At 45.7% G+C, this 9,623-nt stretch overlaps 1 protein-coding gene across 2 annotated transcripts in view; it reads right to left on the bottom strand.

Moving 5' to 3' along the window:
* The window catches only part of ENOX1 (ecto-NOX disulfide-thiol exchanger 1), a 597,960-nt gene extending 589,377 nt beyond the window's left edge, over positions 1-8,583 (bottom strand). For both annotated transcript variants that reach the window (XM_030813342.1, XM_030813340.1), the window contains exon 1: positions 8,249-8,583. The gene's annotated coding sequence lies outside the window, so the exon portion shown is untranslated. The remainder of the gene's footprint in view (positions 1-8,248) is intronic.
* Between the last annotated feature and the right edge of the window lie 1,040 nt (positions 8,584-9,623).

Genomic DNA, 9,623 nt, shown 5'->3' on the forward strand with positions numbered 1-9,623 from the left:
ATTATATCAGAACAAGAGGAAAAAAAACAGCCCCACCTCCAGCTACCACTCATTCACTTAGCTAAAATATAGGCTATCAAGCAGCAGGGAAAACAACAGATACAAATGCACAAAGAGTCATGCTAGGTCTTCCAGAAACTGATGGTAGATGAAAATCACCTCTTCGCCAAGAGAAAGGGGGGAAAAAAATCACTATTCATCACAAAATGATGCACCACAGATCTCTCTTCAGCTCTCCTTCTCTACAACTCCACAAATCCTTCCCGTAAAATATAACTTTCTTCCTTTAATGATCTGATAGTGAATTATTCATATTCTTCAATTTATCTTTCCTTCTTTTATTTATGCTCAGACATGTACTACTTGACTGTAGAAAGCCTAAGATTATAGGCAAGGCAGAGGATTCCCAGCCCTTTCAGGGATGCCAAGTCTAATGGGCAGGGCAGGGCAGGGCAACAGGACGAGGTGGAGGGCTAACACTCATCTGGGGAATGGCAGCTAAGTGACCACATGGCGCAGGCCTCTATGTCATGCTGACTGTTTTAGAGAATCCATCTCAAATCCTTTCCGTATCTCCATCCCCACAGTTACTACCTTAGCTTAGGTACTCATGATTGAGCAGTGCCACTTCCTGGCTGGTCTCCATGTCCCCAACTCCTCCTCCATCAATCCATTTCCCACACATCTGCCAGGATCATCTTTCTAAGCTGCAAATCTAAGAAGCAGTGCCCTCATCAGTAGGTCTCTATCACCTGAGGCCAGGTCTCCCAAACTTGCTTTGTTATTTTTTTTTTAAAAAAAAAGCAGATTCTTCTATATCTTATGTTGAAGAAGCCAACCTTGGGACAGAATTTAAGTACAAGTTATTTATTTGGGAAGGGGATCCTAGGAAGTACTGGTAGAGGAATGGAGAAGGGAGACAGCCATTTTTAAAGCACAGGTTGTCTAGCTGGCTATGACTGTGGGTAACTGAGGATGCTAGCATATTACCCAACTCTCTCGTGTCACTGGCTGAGGTCTATTCCTGAGGCCATTAACTGTGCTGCACTACTAAGCTTCCCCACACACGGGAGAGAAACCCCAGGTGGGGAACAGGAGGTACTTGCAGAACTGCATCCTGAAGCAGGGAGTGTCAGAGCATGAATAGCAAACTGACTATGTCTGCTGCACCAGGCCACGTCCCTGAAGATATCCATTCAGTGGGTCTTGGGTGGGATCTGGAAATCAGTATTGTGACAAACACATAGTGGGATTCCTATGAACAGACAGATTTGAAAAACACTGACAACATTATTAAGCTCAAAATCTTTGGTGGACTCTACCAGGTCCTCCATGGTCTGTGTCTTCTGCCCTGCCTCTCCATACCAACCTCCATGCACAGTCCACTTGTCAGAACACATTGAACCTGTGCATTTCCCTGCAAGCAGCATGTTCTCTTCCATGAGTGGCGACTGTGCCTTAAGAATCTGCATGAGGCCAGGCGCGGTGGCTCACGCCTGTAATCCCAGCATTTTAGGAGGCTGAGGCGGGCAGATCACGAGGTCAGGAGATCGAGACCATCCTGGCCAACACGGTGAAACCCATCTCTACTAAAAAGAAAATACAAAAAATTAGCAGGGCATGGTGGCGAGCGCCTGTAGTCCCAGCTACTTGGGAGGCTGAGGCAGGAGAATGGCATGAACCCGGGAGGCAGAGCTTGCAGTGAGCCGAGGTGGCGCCACTGCACTCCAGCCTGGGCGACAGAGCGAGACTCAGTCTCAAAAAAAAAAAAAAAAAAAAAAAAAAACTGTATGATCCCCAAAGCCAAATACAGTACCATTTATACAGTAAGTGCCCAACAAATGTTTATTAAAGAAATAATCCCCAAAGAAATACATAGTATGATATTATGTAAGTGGTATTGAAAGGTTCCTTGGACAAAAAAAAAATCTTCCCTATGTATTAAAATAGGAGGTACAATTCCACTATTAAAACTAAGCAAGTACATATTGAGCACCTAATATATGCAAGACACTCAGGAATCCCTCCAGAAAAGTACTTTAACCTTTTATCAGCTTTTACACTTTAACAAAGATGTGCTGATACACAGATGTGAATAAAACCTTACAAAGGAGATAAACACCTGGGCAGTGGTAGAAAGGTAAAGGGCACTCACTGTAAAAGGAACTGGAGGTATGAAAGACTACCTATCCTATGATTCTGTCAGGGTTGTCTTCAGGGACACTACCTCCTCTCTCACAAAGATTCAACAGGATAAAGAAGAAAGTTTTATTTCAATGGCACAAACACCTGGAATTATGACTTCTTCCAGTGACTAGAAATGTGGTACTTGGGATCCAGATGGTAACTCTGGGCTCTATCCCTTACATCCACAATGGCTTCTGGGGCTTTCAAGATGCTCAAGGTGCTCTCTTGCAAATGAGACCAGAGCAAAGGCTTTGCCCACTGAAGTCATTACAGACCTCACCTGTGGCTTTTCTCCCACTGTTAGAGATGTTAACACAGCACCTTGGTCACATTCCAGTCTGGATAATTTACATTGGGGCTAGCAAACTTTACCCTCAAGCACCAACTAAACAAAGTATTCCTTTGGACTTCCTGCCATAACCTTTGTTATGCTGCTGTGGGCTATTAAAGGGCTATTCTATACTTAGGATGGCTGTATTTGTGGAAAATAAATAGCCCTGGCATTACTTTCTATACTGACAAGAAACATATTCCAAAATGTCCTGGCTAAGTTGGCTATTTTGGCTTAAAATATGCACTGCCAGAAACAATTAGAAATTACAGTAATTTCTTCTCCATTCTCTAAACTTTTACTATCCACACAAATGAAGTTTGAAATATTTGCAGCATTACACAAAGAGGGAGAGACGATGCATTAATTCCACAAAATATATACTTAGTGTCTGCCATATGCCAGGCTATATGCTGTAGGTACCGGGCACTGTTCTCAGTGCTGGGGGTTATGTTGACAGTGTAAATATGAAAATTTTCCAGAGGGAGTAATTCAAATGAATTCTTCCTATGCTGCTACATTTCTAAATATCTGAATACATTAATTTTACTTGAAAAACTACCATACACAGTTCTCCCAATCAAATACTAATTTGGCCACTTTTTTTTTTTTTTTTTAGATGGAGTTTCACCCTTGTTGCCCAGGCTGGAGTGCAATGGTGCAATCTGGGCTCACTGCAACCTCTGCCTCCCGGGTTCAAGCAATTCTCCTGCCTCAGCCTCCTGAGTAGCTGGGATTACAGGCATGCGCCACCATCCCGGCTAATTTTGTATTTTTAGTAGAGAAGGGGTTTCTCCATGTTGGTCAGGCTGGTCTTGAACTCCTGACATCAGGTGATCCGCCCGCCTCAACCTCTCAAAGTGCTGGGATTACAGGCGTGAGCCACCGCACCCGGCTTTGTCCACTATTTAAATAAGAGTCTGTAGGACCTTAAACTCTATGTGTATGTGGAAGTTTATGTGTACCTAAGAGTGAGAAAATATGCCTTCCTGGCTATCCTGGAGGGTAGCAAACAGAATGCTACTTATATATTTATTTGTTTGCTTATTTTTAGCAATCATCCCATTTGGGTGGGTAAGAGTTTACAGGTTATAACAGCAGAAGCTGACATAAGAAAATTGAAAACATAAATATCTCTTGTTTAAAGCTCTTTACTGTATGAAAGAAACACAAATCAGGCCCTCTGATATTCTATCATAGGAATGAAAAGTGACAAAAAGAAAAAAATATAAGTATTGTGTGTTTGCACATACACACAAATTATCTTGCACATGAAAATAGGAGAAGGAAGTTAATTAAATCTCAAGATTCCAGCAGGTTAAATTAAATGTATGAACTAAAGAATATTTAACATCACACTATGCAAGTGGATGGAGAAATAGTTCAGAAATTTTTTAAGAAACATAACCTTGAAATTCAGATTAATCCTAGTGGATCTGAAACAAGTACTTCTCCTAGACAAATTATATCCAGACGGTGGAAAATAGATTTTTTTAAAGTGAAGTTCACTTGAAATTTGCCAAATTATTATTCTTTTGGAAAATCCTTCTAGCTAGAACAAGTTAATAGCAGGCTTCTAAAACTAGGTTTAACATGCTGTAAATCCATTTATTCCCCTCTACAAATCTACTAAAGTACATCTTTTCTGGTGAAAAGGACTCTTTAATGGTACTTAATACTGTCACTACATTGTTTCTCCAATCAGTCAATGTCAAGGTTTTCTACTTAAGGAATTATGTTAAAGTTAAATGCTTACTTTGGTCATAAATAATAAACAATGGAATACAGATTATTTAAAATAGCACACGGAACCTCAAAATGTATTACACACAATATATATTTCCTAGGTTTAGAAGAAATGACTAATAATGCATATATGATCCAAGTTTTCCATCCTATAATACATTCATTATCATTTTAGCGTAAAGAAACAATCTGCACTATCACCTCTCTCAGAGATAGATGACTCATCTTCCACTAACAGGCATTAGGTAACACCTTTAGCAAGATGGCTTTGATAAAAGACTGAAACAAATATTATGCAGGGACACAGGCACCCCACGAACTTTAAAGAGCCCAGATCACTACACCAACAGTATGTCCCTTGCTTTGTAGGATAGGAGATTGTAATGAGTGATTGATTGATTAGCTATAATGTACAGGTATACAAACTGACCAATACAATCTTGAGTCTCATCCCTGTTGAAAATTCACACAGAATAAGAGATTATTAAAGACTGCCCAAAGCTATAGACAACTACCAAAGCAAGGGACTGGGCTTCCCAGTTTAGGGAAAGAGGCAGGAATCATAGGACTTTTAGAGATTGAAGGCACAATATATTATACACAATGCATCTAAGACCACAATCTAGCCTAGCATGTCAATGTTGATTTTTTACTCTCAAATGTTATTGTATTTTCTAAGTACAATATTAGAAATTACAATATTAGGTTTTTATTAAGATAAAAATCTTGGTTGCAAATGTTATGTAAACAAAAAACAAAGAAAGAATAATCAAGGAGAGAAAGAAATGGTCAAGTGTGACCCAGGGGAAGACATCCTGAGACTGGGTCTGTCACCGGGGTTGTGTCACATAATCTCACTATGCCTCAGTGTTCCTTAATATTAAAGGGTCAGGCTAGAGCCTCAGTCTCTACTTCATTCCTAGCAGTAAAATCCTGCCATCTATTTAGGTATCATAGAAAACTCAGGTTTTTGTAATATCCTAAGAGCACCTGGCAGCAGCAGCAGATTTGCTTACGATGTTTAATGACTAAAAAGGGAAGAATGAGAAGGGTCTAAACAATCCTCCCAATCTTGCATTTTTCAGTTTATACTAGGCTTAAGAGGGCAATTGAAGTTAGATGCTTCATTTCATCCCACAATAATTCTTATTATAATAAAACATTTAATATTCCTTAAAAAACATCCAAAAAAAAAGAAACAGCTTCACCTTACTCAAATGAAACTTAGTGGATCTGTCTCATTTGGAGGGTTGCAATGCCTGAGCTACAGAGTGAGTATCAGGATGTGGAAGCAGCTGTCACTGCTTTGTTTTTCATTCACAGTAGGTGGTTGCCAGGCAACAAAATACTATTGTCTGTTTCCATGATCTACTGGCCAATTCTACTGGTGATAATGCTTTCTACAGTTTAAAACAGGGCCACCTTTTGGACAAAAAGAAATGAGAAAAAATTCTAAGGATGACAATAACATATATATGAATAAATACACTGAATGTACCCTAAAATTATGTGTATAAATATACAACTGTGTGCTGATATACATACAAATATTTAGCATGTATGCATATGTGATTATATACATTCTCCTACATACAAACCCATCTAAATTTAATAGGCCCACAACTTGAAACTAAATCCCTTAAGGAAATCAAGGTATGAACTAGAGAAATAAAAACACAGAATTATTTTCTTAACAATAGCAATAATTTCCAATTTGTCACATATATCAAATCCTGTTTCTTGAATAGGAGGTCCTCCAGTCAGAAAAGCAATTCTGTCTACTTATATAAAAATATTAATAATGGAAAGCCTTTACCATCTACTTTAGAATCATGTAATACATTTAATATGTTATTTTACTATCATATGCTACCAATGTGTACAAAGATAATTCAAAAAGTGTTGCTGTTTACAACCAAGAATCTTAAATTTTATTCATCTCAAAAATAATTGAATTGTTCTCCCTGGAATAACCTCATGTGATTCCCCACTTTGTTTTGATATGGGTCCATGGGAACAACAGTCATGCTATGTTACTCTTGCATATTTTACTAGCTTACAAATAAAATAACACACAGTGTACTCAAAATAAAGTTGTCAACATTAACTTGCATCAGTTGCTGTTTGTTTTGCATTGACAAGTCTTCTAAAGGTAAGAATTACAATATTCTTAGATGTACAGACACAACATCAAAACAGCCTGAAGGAATTAAAGCTGGAAAATGCTACAGGCAATCACGCTTTGAAATGAAGAGAAATCAGTATCATTTATACGTACACGTATATTTCTTCAAAGGCTCTAAATAATGCCAGAACAATCTGCATTTTATGCAACGCTCATCCGTCTTCCCTCACAATATTCCGAAGGCACTTTAACTATTTAATGCATCTCCTCCAAGAGGGCTTTCACTTTTTCAAACTCATTATCACTTTCAAATCTGTATATTACAAGAAACTGGAATAAGCAATATCCATTACATGAATAGACATTATTAATATAAAGTCTATCAAAGTGGCAACACTAGTAAAACAAAAGCAGAGTGTGTTAACCATAAGCTAAGTACCAGCCAATATTACCACTTTGCTTGACAGAGCCGTCTCCAACAGCACGCACCCACCTCTCGAGAAGGCCCACCATCTCAGCTTTCCAAGCTCGCTCACCTGTGTCTCTCCTCCAGGAATCAATTTCCTTCCCACTTTCTCCACCCTCTTCAGATCCCTTAAGCACCCTTCATTACTTTCTCTAAACTACCAGACTCATATCTGCAGCCCAATTGGCCAGGAACCTCTCCATACGCACGTATTTCCTGCATTCTCCTGTGTCTGCTTTTAAAAATTGCTACCACCAGACAAATGCAATCTTAACAAAATTAGGATTATAAAGCCAGTTTCTTTTTTCATGTAATGTTACAGCAGTGAAAGATTGAGGGAGAGAAAAGGAGAGAAGCAGGAGTGTATCTGGGTGAAGAAGCGTGGCTCCGTGGCTACACAGGGAGACGCAGAGATTCCACAGAGCTGGGCTTGCCCACCTGTCGACCCCACTTTCCCCATGTGCTCGCCGCGGGATGACAACCACAACACTCCAGAACCACCCCCCTCCGAAAGAGGGCGGGGTTACGCCTTCAGCCAATCAGGACCCGCGAGCCCCGGGTGTCCAACCTATGGGGTGGCTGTGGCCGTGCAGGGGGAGGACGTGGGGTGGTCTGGGAGGGGCCGCGTCCGTGGGAGGCTCGCACGTGTCGGATCCGGAGAGGCGGGGAGGCGGCCGGCGTCCAGCGGCCGAGGCGCGGGCTCTGCACCCTGGCAGCGGCCGAGTCCGGCTGCCCCAGTGCCTCCTTTACCTCGCGCTGGGCCAGGCAGGGCGCGCTCCCGCCGACGAAGACCTGTCCAAGGTGTCCGAGATCCCCGCGAGAGGGGACAGTCACAAATAACAATAGTACCCAACGCAGACTAGGCGGGGAGGAAAGTTTCCGGCCCGCAGCAGAGCGGAGTCCGCCAAGGCTGGAGGAGAAGGGATGCAGAGCGGGAGGGTGAAAACCTGAAAGAAGAGGGCAGCGGGAGCACTGTGTGGGCAGGACCGGGTCCCGGGGGCGACGCCCGCCGAGGGAGACGGGTGCGGGGTGCGCTGTCCAAGGTGCAGGGGAGGTGACTGGCGCGTGGCGGGCGCGGAGCCCGGAGCCGACACCGGCTGGCGGGCGGAGGGGAGAGCGGGTAACAGCTGTCTGGGGCGCTGGGCACCCCCGGGCTCGTAAAAGTGAGGGAGCTTGAGGCGGGGCACGGCGGGGAAGGGCGTGGGGGCTGCACCGAAGCTCCCACGCGTCCACGAACCCCTCCTTACCGGCCTCACCTCTAGCTCCACTCCCCTCCCCCCTCGCCCACTCCCCTCTCAGTCTAGATCCAGGTGCCGTGGCGGGGGCGAGACCAGAGGACCCCGGCTCGGAGCCCGGACGCCCCAGGGATGCTGCGGGCCACGGAGCTGCTTACCTGGGGCCGCCGTATGGGGAGCGGAGGCAACCCGCTGCGCGGACTGGGGCGCCGGGCGCGGCGCGGCTCCTCCTAGCCTCGGCGTCCTCCTCCTTCTTTGCTTCTCCCGGACTCTGTCCCGGGCACGGAGCTGGGAGACGCGGCCGGGCTGCAGTCGCCGTTCCCTCTGCCTCCGCCACCGCCGCCGCTGCAGCAGACAGAGGACGCCCCGTGGCGGCTGGAAGCCTGTGTGAGTAGCGGCGCCCGGGAGAGCGGGGATCTGCTGAGGGGCGCTGGAGACTCCGCGGCTGGAGGCGCGCGGGCGTGCGCACGCGCGCCTGCGAGTGTGAGTGTATGGGTGCGCGCGCGCCCACGGGGTGGGGGAGTCGCGAGGGGAGGGGGAGAGAGGCCGAGAGATGCTCGTAGGGACCGAGGCAAAATTCTACGCCCCCGGAAATCCGTAAACGCGGGGAAGGAGGATCGAACGCGCGTCTCGCTTGGAGAAGCTGCCCACGGGGCGGCAGCAGAGGAGGAGTGGAAGTCAGCGAGGCGCGCTAGGGCTCCGGATCCCAGCCCGGCAGAGCCGAGCGGAGCGCGCAGCCACCGATGCAGCAGAGGCGGCGCCCGCAGCCCACGGTCGCGCTGCCCCCTCTCGGGAGGGGCCGAGGCCGCTCGCTCCCGCCACCGCCGCCGCGGTCCGGACTGCTCTACTGGGAGCGGGGGAACCGAGAGAGGGACCGCACGGTTGCTACGGCGACCTTGGAGGCGCCGGGCCCGCTGAAGGGCCAAGAGGAGAACCCGGGCGCACGTGGCCGACTCCAGGCTGGAGCGGGCGTGTTCCAGGGTTGTGGGCTTGGGGTAGACGGTGGAATTGGGCCACGTGGCCTGGGCAGATGATGCGGGGTGTGCGGCCCAGAGTGGCTCGGCCGGGGTGCGGTCAGCATTCAGGTTGGTAAGGGTGAGGGGATCCTAACCCCAGGTGACATGTTGCCTTTTTTTCCTCCTTGGAGGCTACTTTTTCTCAAAGTTATGCACTTCCCAGATAAGAGTGCCGGCCTCCTCTTTGTTAGGATTCAACTTAGCTGTGCAGGCATCTAAGCAGTGCCTCCTTAAAGTCAGGATCGTCCAAGAACCGCTCCCACCACCGCCCCCCACACACCCACATCCCCCGCTCCTCCATCCCAACTACATTGTAATACTTTAGAAATAAATGTTTAAAGCACATTTACATTCTCTGCCTCTTAAAAGATATATTGTCCTAGTAGTATACTTTTCCTTGCTTATTTTGAATTCTGAGTGGGATTTTATTCACACAAGCATTTCTTCAAGGGTCGTAAGGTCTGGGTAATACTTGAAATACCCTTTCTGGCAGGAATCCTCAGGGCAGGGATTGTGT

Source organism: Nomascus leucogenys, chromosome 5, assembly GCF_006542625.1.
Source record: "Nomascus leucogenys isolate Asia chromosome 5, Asia_NLE_v1, whole genome shotgun sequence".
Taxonomy (NCBI): domain Eukaryota; kingdom Metazoa; phylum Chordata; class Mammalia; order Primates; family Hylobatidae; genus Nomascus; species Nomascus leucogenys.